Source organism: Arachis stenosperma, chromosome 1 (assembly GCF_014773155.1).
Source record: "Arachis stenosperma cultivar V10309 chromosome 1, arast.V10309.gnm1.PFL2, whole genome shotgun sequence".
In the NCBI taxonomy this organism is placed as follows: domain Eukaryota; kingdom Viridiplantae; phylum Streptophyta; class Magnoliopsida; order Fabales; family Fabaceae; genus Arachis; species Arachis stenosperma.
In genome coordinates, this window is record NC_080377.1 from 31,611,582 (window position 1) to 31,622,974 (window position 11,393).

Here is an 11,393-nt window from a genome sequence, read left to right on the forward strand (position 1 = left end):
TCTCTTTTCCTCTGACACTTAAAGGAATCTCTATACTGTGACATAGAGGATTCCACATTTTCTTGTTCCCTTCTCTTTCATATGAGCAGGAGCAAGGACAAAGGCATTCTTGTTGAAGCTGATCCTGAACCTGAAAGGACTTTGAAGAGAAAGCTAAGAGAAGCCAAAGCACAACTCTCTTTAGAGGACCTGACCGAATTCTTCAAGGAAGAAAACATGGCAGCAGAAAACAACAACAATGCAAACAATGCAAGGAAGGTGCTGGGTGACTTTACTGCACCTACTCCTGATTTTTATGGGAGAAGCATCTCTATCCCTGCCATTGGAGCAAACAACTTTGAGCTTAAGCCTCAATTAGTTTCTCTAATGCAACAGAATTGCAAGTTCCATGGACTTCCAATGGAAGATCCTCATCAGTCTTTAGCTGAATTCTTGCAAATCTGTGACACAGTCAAGACTAATGGGGTTGACCCTGAAGTCTATAGACTGATGCTATTCCCTTTTGCTGTAAGAGACAGAGCTAGAATATGGTTGGACTCTCAACCTAAAGAAAGCCTGGACTCATGGGAAAAGCTAGTCAATGCCTTCTTGGCAAAGTTCTTTCCACCACAAAGATGGAGTAAGCTTAGAGTGGAAGTCCAAACCTTCAGACAGAAGGATGGAGAATCCCTCTATGAAGCCTGGGAAAGATACAAACAATTAATCAGAAGATGTCCATCTGACATGCTTTCTGAATGGAGCATCATAGGTATTTTCTATGATGGTCTCTCTGAACTATCTAAGATGTCCTTGGATAGCTCTGCAGGAGGATCTCTTCATCTAAAGAAGACGCCTGCAGAAGCTCAAGAATTGATTGAAATGGTTGCAAATAACCAATTCATGTACACTTCTGAAAGAAATCCTGTGAACAATGGGACTAGTCAGAAGAAAGGAGTTCTTGAGATTGATGCTCTGAATGCCATTCTGGCTCAGAATAAAATATTGACTCAACAAGTCAATTTGATTTCTCAAAGTCTGTCTGGAATGCAAAATGCACCAGACAGTACTAAGGATGCTTCATCTGAGGAAGAAGCTTATGATCCTGAGAACCCTTCAATGGAAAAGGTAAATTACCTAGGAGAACCCTATGGTAACACCTATAATTCTTCATGGAGAAATCACCCAAATCTTTCATGGAAGAATCACGAGAGACCTCAACAAGGTTTCAATAACAATGGTGGAAGAAACAGGTTTAACAATGGCAAGCCTTTTCCATCATCTTCTCAGCAACAGACAGAGAGCTCTAAGCAGAATAATTCTGACTTAGCAACCATGATCTCTGATCTGATCAAAACCACTCAAAGTTTCATGACTGAAACTAGATCTTCCATTAGGAATTTGGAAGGACAAGTGGGTCAGCTGAGCAAGAAAATTACTGAACTTCCTCCAAGCACTCTCCCAAGTAACACTGAAGAAAATCCAAAAGGAGAGTGCAAAGCCATAAACATGGCCGAATTCTGGGAGGAAAGAGAGGAGGAGGACGCCACTGAGGAAGACCTCAGTGGGCGTGCACTAACCTCCAATGAGTTCCCCAATGAGGAACAATGGGAATCTGAGGCCCAAAATGAGACCATAGAGATTCCATTGGACTTACTTCTGCCATTCATGAGCTCTGATGAGTATTCTTCCTCTGAAGAGGATGAGTATGTCACTGAAGAGCAAGTTGCTAAATACCTTGGAGCAATCATGAAGCTAAATGACAAGTTATTTGGAAATGAGACTTGGGAAGATGAACCTCCCTTGCTCACCAAAGAACTGGATGACCTGTCTAGGCAGAAACTGCCTCAAAAGAGGCAGGATCCTGGGAAGTTTTCTATACCTTGTACCATAGGCACCATGACCTTCAAGAAGGCCTTGTGTGACTTAGGGTCAAGTGTAAACCTCATGCCCCTCTCTGTAATGGAGAAATTAGGGATCTTTGAGGTGCAAGCTGCAAAAATCTCACTAGAAATGGCAGACAACTCAAGAAAACAAGCCCATGGACTTGTAGAGGATGTTCTGGTTAAGGTTGAAAACCATTACATTCCTACTGATTTCATAGTCCTAGAGACTGGGAAGTGCATGGATGAATCCATCATCCTTGGCAGACCATTCCTAGCCACAGCAAAGGCTGTGATTGATGTTGATAGAGGAGAGTTGATCATTCAAGTGAATGAAGAATCCATGGTGTTTAAGGCCCAAGGATATCCCTCTATCATCATGGAGAAGAAGCATGAAGAGCTTCTCTCAAAACAGAGCCAAGCAGAGCCCCCACAGTCAAACTCTAAGTTTGGTGCTGGGAGGCCACAACCAAAATCTAAGTTTGGTGTTGAAACCCCACATTCAAACTCTAAGTTTGGTGTTGGGAGGTTTCAACAAGGTTCTGAGTGTTTCTGAGGCTCCATGGGAGTCCTCTGTCAAGCTAATGACACTAAAGAAGCGCTTGTTGGGAGGCAACCCAATGTTTTATAATTAATTATTTTCTTTTGTTATTTTATCTTTTTTGTAGGTTGATGATCATAAGAAGTCACAAAAACAATGAAAAAAGCAAAAACAAAATGAAAAACAGGAAGAAAAACAGCACACCCTGGAGGAAGATGCTGCTGGCATTCAAACGCCAGTCAGCCTAGCAGTTGGGCGTTTAACGCCCAGTCTGGCACCTTTCTGGGCGTTTAACGCCAGAAAAGGGCACCAGACTGGCGTTAAACGCCAGTAAAGGGCAACAACCTGGCGTTAAACGCCAGGAATGGGCACCAGCCCGGCGTTTAACGCCAGAAATGGGTCAAAACGTGGATTTTGATGCCATTTGGTGCAGGGATGACTTTTCCTTGACACTACAGGATCTGTGGACCCCACAGGACCCTACCATCACTCTCTCTCTTCTTCCCCCATTCACCAATCACCTCAACACCTCTTCCCCAAAAACCCCTCACCTATCAAATCCCATCTTTCTCTTCACCACTCACATCCATCCTTCATAAAACCCCACCAACCTCACCCTTCAAATTCAAACCACTTTCCTCCCAAACCCACCCTCAAATGGCCGAACCTTTACCCCCCTCTCTCCTATAAATACCCTTCTTCAACCCTTCATTTTCACACAACCTAAAGACCACTTCTTCCCCTTTGGCCGAACACACTACCCTCCCCCTCTTCCTCATTTCTTCTTCTTCTACTCCTTTCTTTCTTCTTTTGCTCGAGGACGAGCAAACATTTTAAGTTTGGTGTGGTACAAGCGTTGCTTTTTCGTTTTTCCATAACCATTATGGCACCAAAGGCCGGAGAAACCTCTAAAAAGAGGAAAGGGAAAGCAAAAGCTTCCACCTCCGAGTCATGGGAGATGGATAGATTCCTCTCAAAGGTGCATCAAGACCACTTCTATGAAGTTGTGGCCTTGAAGAAGGTGATCCCCGAAGTCCCCTTTTTACTCAAAAAGGGTGAATATCCGGAGATCCGCCATGAGATCCAAAGAAGAGGTTGGGAAGTTCTCACCAACCCCATTCAACAAGTTGGAATCTTGATGGTTCAAGAGTTCTATGCCAATGCATGGATCACAAAGAACCATGACCAAAGTGTGAACCCGAATCCAAAGAATTATCTTACTATGGTTCGGGGGAAATACTTGAATTTTAGTCCGGAGAGTGTGAGGGTGGCGTTCAACTTGCCTATGATGCAAGGAGATGAGCATCCTTACACTAGAAGGGTCAACTTTGATCAAAGGTTGGACCAAGTCCTCACAGTCATATGTGAAGAGGGCGCACAATGGAGGCAAGACTCAAGAGGAAAGCCGGTTCAATTGAGAAGGCATGACCTCAAGCCCGTGGCTAGAGGATGGTTAGAGTTCATACAACGCTCAATCATTCCCACTAGCAACCGGTCCGAAGTTACCATAGACCGGGCCATCATGATCCATAGCATCATGATTGGAGAGGAAATAGAGGTTCATGAGGTTATAGCTCAAGAACTCTATAAAGTGGCAGACAAGACCTCCACTGTGGCAAGGTTAGCCTTTCCTCACCTCATTTGTCACCTCTGTTATTCAGTTGGAGTTGACATAGAAGGAGATATCCCCATTGATGAGGACAAGCCCATCACCAAGAAAAGGATGGAATACACAAGAGACCCCTCTCATCAAGAAATCCCTGAGATTCCTCAAGGGATGAATTTTCCTCCACAAAACTATTGGGAGCAACTGAACACCTCCCTAGGAGAATTAAGTTCCAACATGGGACAACTAAGGGTGGAGCATCAAGAACACTCCATTCTCCTCCATGAAATTAGAGAAGATCAAAGAATCATGAGGGAGGAGCAACAAAGGCAAGGAAGAGACATTGAGGAGCTCAAGCACTCCATAGGACCTTCAAAAGCAAGGAAGAGCCGCCATCACTAAGGTGGACCCATTCCTTGATTTCCTTGTTCTTTATTCCTTTGTTTTTCGAATTTTATGCTTTATGTTATCCATGTTTGTGTCTCATGATCATTAGTGTCTTAGTATCTATGCCTTAAAGTTATGAATGTCCTATGAATCCATCACCTTTCTTGAATAAAAATGTGCTTAATTGAAAAAGGAAGAATTGCATGAATTTTGAATTTTATAATAGTTTAATTATTTTGATGTGGTGGCAATATTTTTGTTCTCTGAATGTATGTGTAAACAGCGCATATGTATCTTGAATTTGTGGTTCATGAATGTTGGCTCTTGAAAGAATGATGAAAAAGGAGACATGTTACTGAGGATCTGAAAAATCAATAAAATGATTCTTGAAGCAAGAAAAAGCTATTCAAAAAAAAAAAAAAAAAAAGGAGAAAAAAACCGAAAAAAAAAAAAAAAAAATCGAAAAAAAAAAAGAAAGAAAAGAAAAAAAAGAAAAGAAATAAAGTTGTGATCCAAGGCAAATAAGAGTGTGCTTAAGAACCCTGGACACCTCTAATTGGGGACTTTAGCAAAGCTGAGTCACAATCTGAAAAGGTTCACCCAATTATGTGTCTGTGGCATGTATGTATCCGGTGGTAATACTGGAAGACAGAGTGCTTTGGGCCACAGCCAAGACTCAATAAATAGCTATGTTCAAGAATCATCATACTTTACTAGGAGAATCATTAACACTATCTGGACTCTGAGTTCCTAAAGAAGCCAACCATTCTGAATTTCAAGGGATAGATTGAGATGCCAAAACTGTTCAGAGACAGAAGGTTAAAAGCCCCGCTCATCTAATTAATACTGATCTTCACAGATGTTTTTGGAATTCATTGCATATTCTCTTCTTTTGATCTTATTTGATTTTCAGTTGCTTGAGGACAAGCAACAATTTAAGTTTGGTGTTGTGATGAGCGGATAATTTGTATACTTTTTGGCATTGTTTTTAGTATGTTTTTGATATCTTTTAGTTAGATTTTAGTACATTTTTATTAGTTTTTATTTAAAATTCACTTTTCTGGACTTTACTATGAGTTTGTGTGTTTTTCTGTGATTTCAGGTATTTTCTGGCTGAAATTGAGGGACCTGAGCAAAAATCTGATTCAGAGACCAAAAAGGACTGCAGATGCTGTTGGATTCTGACCTCCCTGCACTCGAAGTGGATTTTCTGGAGCTACAGAAGCCCAATTGGCGCGCTCTCAACGGCGTTGGAAAGTAGACATCCAGGGCTTTCCAGCAATATATAATAGTCCATACTTTGTCCAAGATTTGATGGCCCAAACCCGCGAAGCAATCCGGCCTCAGGAATTCCAGCGTTAAACGCCGGAACAGGAATAAAAGTTGGAGTTAAACGCCCAAACTGGCATGGGAGCTGGCGTTTAACTCCAGAAAAGGTCTCTACACGAATTTCCTTGATTGCTCAGCCCAAGCACACACCAAGTGGGCCCGGAAGTGGATTTTTATGTCATTTACTCATTTCTGTACACCTTAGGTTACTAGTTTACTATTAATAGGACCTTTTACTATTGTATTAGTAGACTTTGGTAGCTATCTTCACTTTTATGCTATCTTAGATCTTTGGGAGGCTGGCCATTCGGCCATGCCTGGACCTTATGCTTATGTATTTTCAACGGTGGAGTTTCTACACACCATAGATTAAGGGTGTGAAGCTCTGCTGTACCTCGAGTATTAATGCAATTACTATTGTTCTTCTATTCAATTCCGCTTGTTCTTTTACCAAGATATCACTTGTTCTTCAACATGATGATGGTGATGATTGACGCCCATCACCACTCTCACCTATGAACAAGGTGACTGACAACCATTCTTGTTCTACAAGCATTCGAGGCTTAGTGAATATCTCTTGGATTCTTCGGAGTCTTCGTGGTATAGGCAGGACCTGATGGCAGCATTCAAGAGAATCCGGAAGGTCTAACCTTGTCTGTGGTGTTCTGAGTAGGATTCAATGATTGAATGACTGTGACGTGCTTCAAACCCTGAGGGCGGGGCGTTAGTGATAACGCAAAAGAATCACTGGATTCTATTCCGGCCTGATTGAGAACCGACAGATGAATTCCGCTATGCCGTGACAGGACATATGCAATCGCTTTCACTGAGAGGATGGGAGGTAGCTGCTGACAACAGTGAGACCCTACACGAGCTTGCCATGGAAAGGAGTAAGAAGGATTGGATGAAGGCTGTAGGAAAGCAGAGAGACGGAAGGGAAGGCATCTTCATACACTTGTCTGAAGCTCTTACACCAATGATATACATAAGTATCACTATCTTTATCTTTATGTCATTTTCGTTCATCATCATACATTTGAGTTTGCCTGACTAAGATTTACAAGATGACCATAGCTTGCTTCAATACTAACAATCTCCGTGGGATCGACCCTTACTCACGTAAGGTTTATTACTTGGACGACCCAGTGCACTTGGTGGTTAGTTGTGCGAAGTTGTGTAATGCCATGGTATTGAGCGCACCAAGTTTTTGGAGCCATTACCAGGGATTATGAGAGTTGTGAAAAAGTATAGTTCACAATTTCGCCGACCAGTTGGGTTGAGGTGCTTGCCTTTGATGAGATGGTTGGTAGGTTTGGTAGTTTCTTCCTTGGTTTGGTTGTTGATATGGAGGATTTTGTGAGTATCGGTTTTTTGGATTGTTGTTGTTCCACCTTTGATTTCCTCCATTGTCCCTACCTCCTTGGTTATAATTATCCCGCCATCCTTGGTTGGAATTGTCTTGCCAACCATGATTATAGTTGTTACCCCCTTGATTGTAATTGCCTCCTTGTTGAAGATATCCTTGATTGTAGTTGCTTCCTTGTTGAGGATATCCTTGGTTGGGACGGTTGTAGTAGGCATTAGTAGCCGCTATAGTGTTGTCCTTTTGGAGGCTCGGACATTCATCCGTGTAATGGGATTAGCAAGAGCAAATACTGCACACTCTTTGGGGAACCAATTGTTGACTTTGTTATTAATGAGGAAGTGGAGGTTGTTGTTGATGAAGTGGGGGTTGTTGTTGATTTATTTGGAGTTGCTTTAGAGTACTTGTCATCTCGCCCAAGGTTTTGGTAAGGGCGACGGTCTCACCACTAGAAGAAACTTCATTTACAGCTCTAGGATGATTGTTCATTTGTCTAGCATGTAAGGTGGACTCGGCCAAATCTGTGATCAATTGCCATGCCTCTTCCGCCATTCTATATTTTGTCAAGGAACCGTTGCTTGAAGCATCTGGTCTTGAGGTTTCATTCCTAGGCAAAAATAGCTAATCAACATTAGAGTGTCAATCATATGGTTGGGCATGAGTTAATAAGCTTTCGGAACCGTTCCCAATACTCGTATAGAGTTTCCAATTCACCTTGGACAATGCATGAAATTTCTTTTCGCAACTTATCGGTCATCGCCACAAGAAAGAATTTGTCTAAGAACTCCCTTCTAAGCAAGTCACAATCGCTAACAATCTCACTGGGCAAAGAATAAAACCACTCCTTTGCTCTCCCTTCGAGAGAGAAAGGAAAAGCATACAACCAAACTGCAACTTCACTAGAGCCTTCCTGCCTAGTAGTAGAACATACAACTTGGAAGTCACTAAGGTGTCTAATAGGATCTTGAGCAGGAAGTCCTTGGTACTTGGGAAGAAGATTGATCAAAGCGATTTTGAGCTCAAAATTTGCATTCAAATCCAGATGACGCACTTTTGTAGGTTGAGGAACAAAATCCGGAGCACCGGCTTCCTTAAGAGTGACTCGTCTTGGAGCGGCCATAGTGTCTGTACCTAGATCAATAGAAGAGTTATTAGTAGTATCGATGGAAGAGTAAACAGTGCCTTCTTCGAATGACGATTCGGAATCAACTTCGGATATGGTAGGTGAATTGGTAAAAACCTTTTTACCACCTCCAAAGTCCAACCATCTCCAAGCTTGTATAATGTGAAGCAAAGTTCTTTCTATCTCAGGGTCAAATGTAGATAAGCTCGGATCCAGTAAAAATGCGTCATTAAAGGAAAGAGATGTAGAGCTCATGACAACAATGTGAACTAAACAAAGACTAATCCTAACTCACACAATCAAGAGAAATGCAAGTATGCACATATCCACATATTTACACTAACCAACAACATGGCACTCATGTGCAACTCCCCGGCAACGACGCCATTTTGATGAGAGATTTCTCGCCGGTATAGAATTCATCAATGAAATTCCGTCATGAGTATAGTCTAAACCGACAAGCAATTCCGCATCAAACAAAGGGATTGTGTCACCAAAATCCAAAATTAATAACCGAGAGTATTAGTCCCGAGTCATTCTCCCTAGGAGTTGCTCTAAGATGCACATCATTGGTTAGAAGTTCTCTTAGTATTTTGGAGTTTAATGCAAGAAAGGAACAAGCTAATAGTGTGAATGACAATCAAGCAATGTAAAACCCTTGGCTAGGCGTGAGAATCTGAATTCCTATCATCATAATCTCCATCAATTATGACAATAATTTCTTATTGCTTCACTTAGTCAACCTCTAACTATGAAGAAAAGTCAAGTGAGGGTAATTAATTTGAGTTCACAGGTCCTAGTCAAACCCTAAGGAAGTCTAGCTTTAGTAACATTCAAATCAATTAGCAATTTCCAATTGATAATCAACAAAGGACATTGATAATTCAAGTGTCTCCAATATCTCAACCCCCATGCCAAGAATGAAAAGTCTACTCCATAGTTAAAGTTGACACTTTTCCTAGAGAAGAAACATCTAATCAAAGATATCCACTACAAGAGATTAACAACAATCAAACAATTGACAACAATGAACATAAAATTTCTCAATGCTTTAATGGAAATCAAAGTAACAATATCCAAATATAAGATTCAAAGTAAATTGAGCAACAAGAACACTAAATTGAGAGTAGAAGAATTAGATCTACAACTTGAAGCAATGTAGAGTTGAATTGATAATAAATCTCACCAATGGATCCAAGAGAATTCCAAATTGAGAAGCAAAAACCTAGAGAGAAGCTAGAGTTTCTCTCTCTAAAAATGTAACTTCCAAAACTAACTAAAAATATCTAAAAGTGTGAATGAATGTCAATTCCCTCATCCCTTGGTCCTCTTAAGCCTTTTGGCGCCAAAGTTGGTTTAGATTGGGCCCCACAGCCTCTGTGAATTTGCCAAGCACGATTTCACTTAAAAATCACGTGCGAGCACCGACACGTACGAGTATAGCATGCGTGCGCGTCCCTTGAGTTTTACGACCCACATGCATGCGTAAAGCACGCGCGCACGTCCATGAAGTTCTTGCACAACCATGTGAATGCGCCGGCTTCTAGCCTTGGCTTCTTCGTGCTGATCCTAGCAGCGTGCATCCACGCGTACTCATAAGGCACGCGTACGTGTCACTGCTCAACCTCCAAAGCTCCATTTTCCATGCTCCTTTCATTTATGCATTCTTCCTTTCTCTCTTCTAGGCCATCCTTGCCCTATAAACTCTGAAATCACTTAACAAATAGATCACGACATCGAATGGTAATAGAATATGATTAAAATGTGGCATATTTAGTGTAAAAGAAGCATGTTTTCAACTATGAAGTAAAATTGGGAAGGAAACAAAAAACCATGCATTATGTATGAATAAGTGTGATAAAAGACTGATAAAACCCCCAAAATCCATATAAGATAAACCCTAAAAATGGGGTTTATCAATGAAAAGGGGAAAACAATTTTTATACAAGGCACTTAAAGGCAAAATGCGGGGGGCAAATTCTGGGCTTCCCAGGCCCAAATCCAACTCACTTCTGAAGCTATTAAACCCAAGGATTGAAGAGGGATGAGGCACTTAGACATCTAGTTAGTTAGAGTTTAGTTTTATCATGCTTTAGTTAGTTTCTAAAGAGAGAAGCTCTCTCTTCTCTCTAGAATTAGCATTAGGTTTAGGTTAATCTATTCTTAGATCTTGACTTTAATTCTTGTATTCATCTACTTTCCTTTTCAATTTCTTGTTGCAACCTCTTGTTCTTTTACTCTTTTGTTGTGATATCCTTTATTTTGTATACTTTGTTGTTGATACACTCTTGTTTCTTTTATTTTCCTTTAATGCAATTTGAGGTAATTTATGTCAATTGTGCGTTCTTTGATTGTTGTTGTTAATTCTTTGCAATTAGTAGTTGTTAGATTTTATTCTTGTTATCAATTTACCATGCTTTCCTTTTATGCCTTCCAAGTATTTGACAAAATGCTTGGAAGGATGTTAGAGTAGAATTTTATGTTCTTGGCTTGAGATGGTAACTTAGGAACTCTTGAGTTACTAATGTCCAAGTGATTGATAATTGGTGGCCATTGACTTTAGCTCTCATTAATTCAATTAGTGAATAGCTAGAACTTATAGACTTGGATTGATATAGCTCATTTGACTTTCCTTTACTTGTTAGAGGATGACTTAATGGGATTAATCCTTGCAATTATCATATTGTGGTTAGTGATAATGATAGAGATCCTTGACCACCAAACCTTGCCAAGACCTTTTTTTCATTCGAATTTCATTGTCATTTACTTTTCTTGTTTCTTATCCAAAACCCCAAAATATACATGTCCATAACCAATAACAAGAACACTACCCTGCAATTTCTTTGAGAGACGACCTGAGGTTTAAATACTTCGGTTATTAGTTTTATTAGGGCTTTGTACTTGTGACAAATAAATGTTTGAATGAAGGAATTGTTTGTTGTTTTGATGAGAGATTTCTTGCCAGTATAGAATTCATTAATGAAATTCTGTCGTGAGTATAGTCTAAACTGACAAGCAATTCCGTATCAAACAAAGAGATTGTGTCACCACAATCCAAAATCAATAATTGAGAGTATTAGTCCCGAGTCATTCTCTCTAGGAGTTGCTCTAAGATGCACATCATTGGTTAGAAGTTGTCTTGGTATTTTGGAGTTTAATGCAAGAAAGGAACAAGCTAATAGTAT

At 40.5% G+C, this 11,393-nt stretch overlaps 1 non-coding gene across 1 annotated transcript; it reads right to left on the reverse strand.

Annotated features, from left to right (window-relative positions):
- Nucleotides 1–621: 621 nt before the first annotated feature.
- Nucleotides 622–725, reverse strand: LOC130953485 (small nucleolar RNA R71). Its single transcript, XR_009075659.1, has one exon. It is a non-coding gene; the product is annotated as a small nucleolar RNA R71 (small nucleolar RNA).
- Between the last annotated feature and the right edge of the window lie 10,668 nt (nt 726–11,393).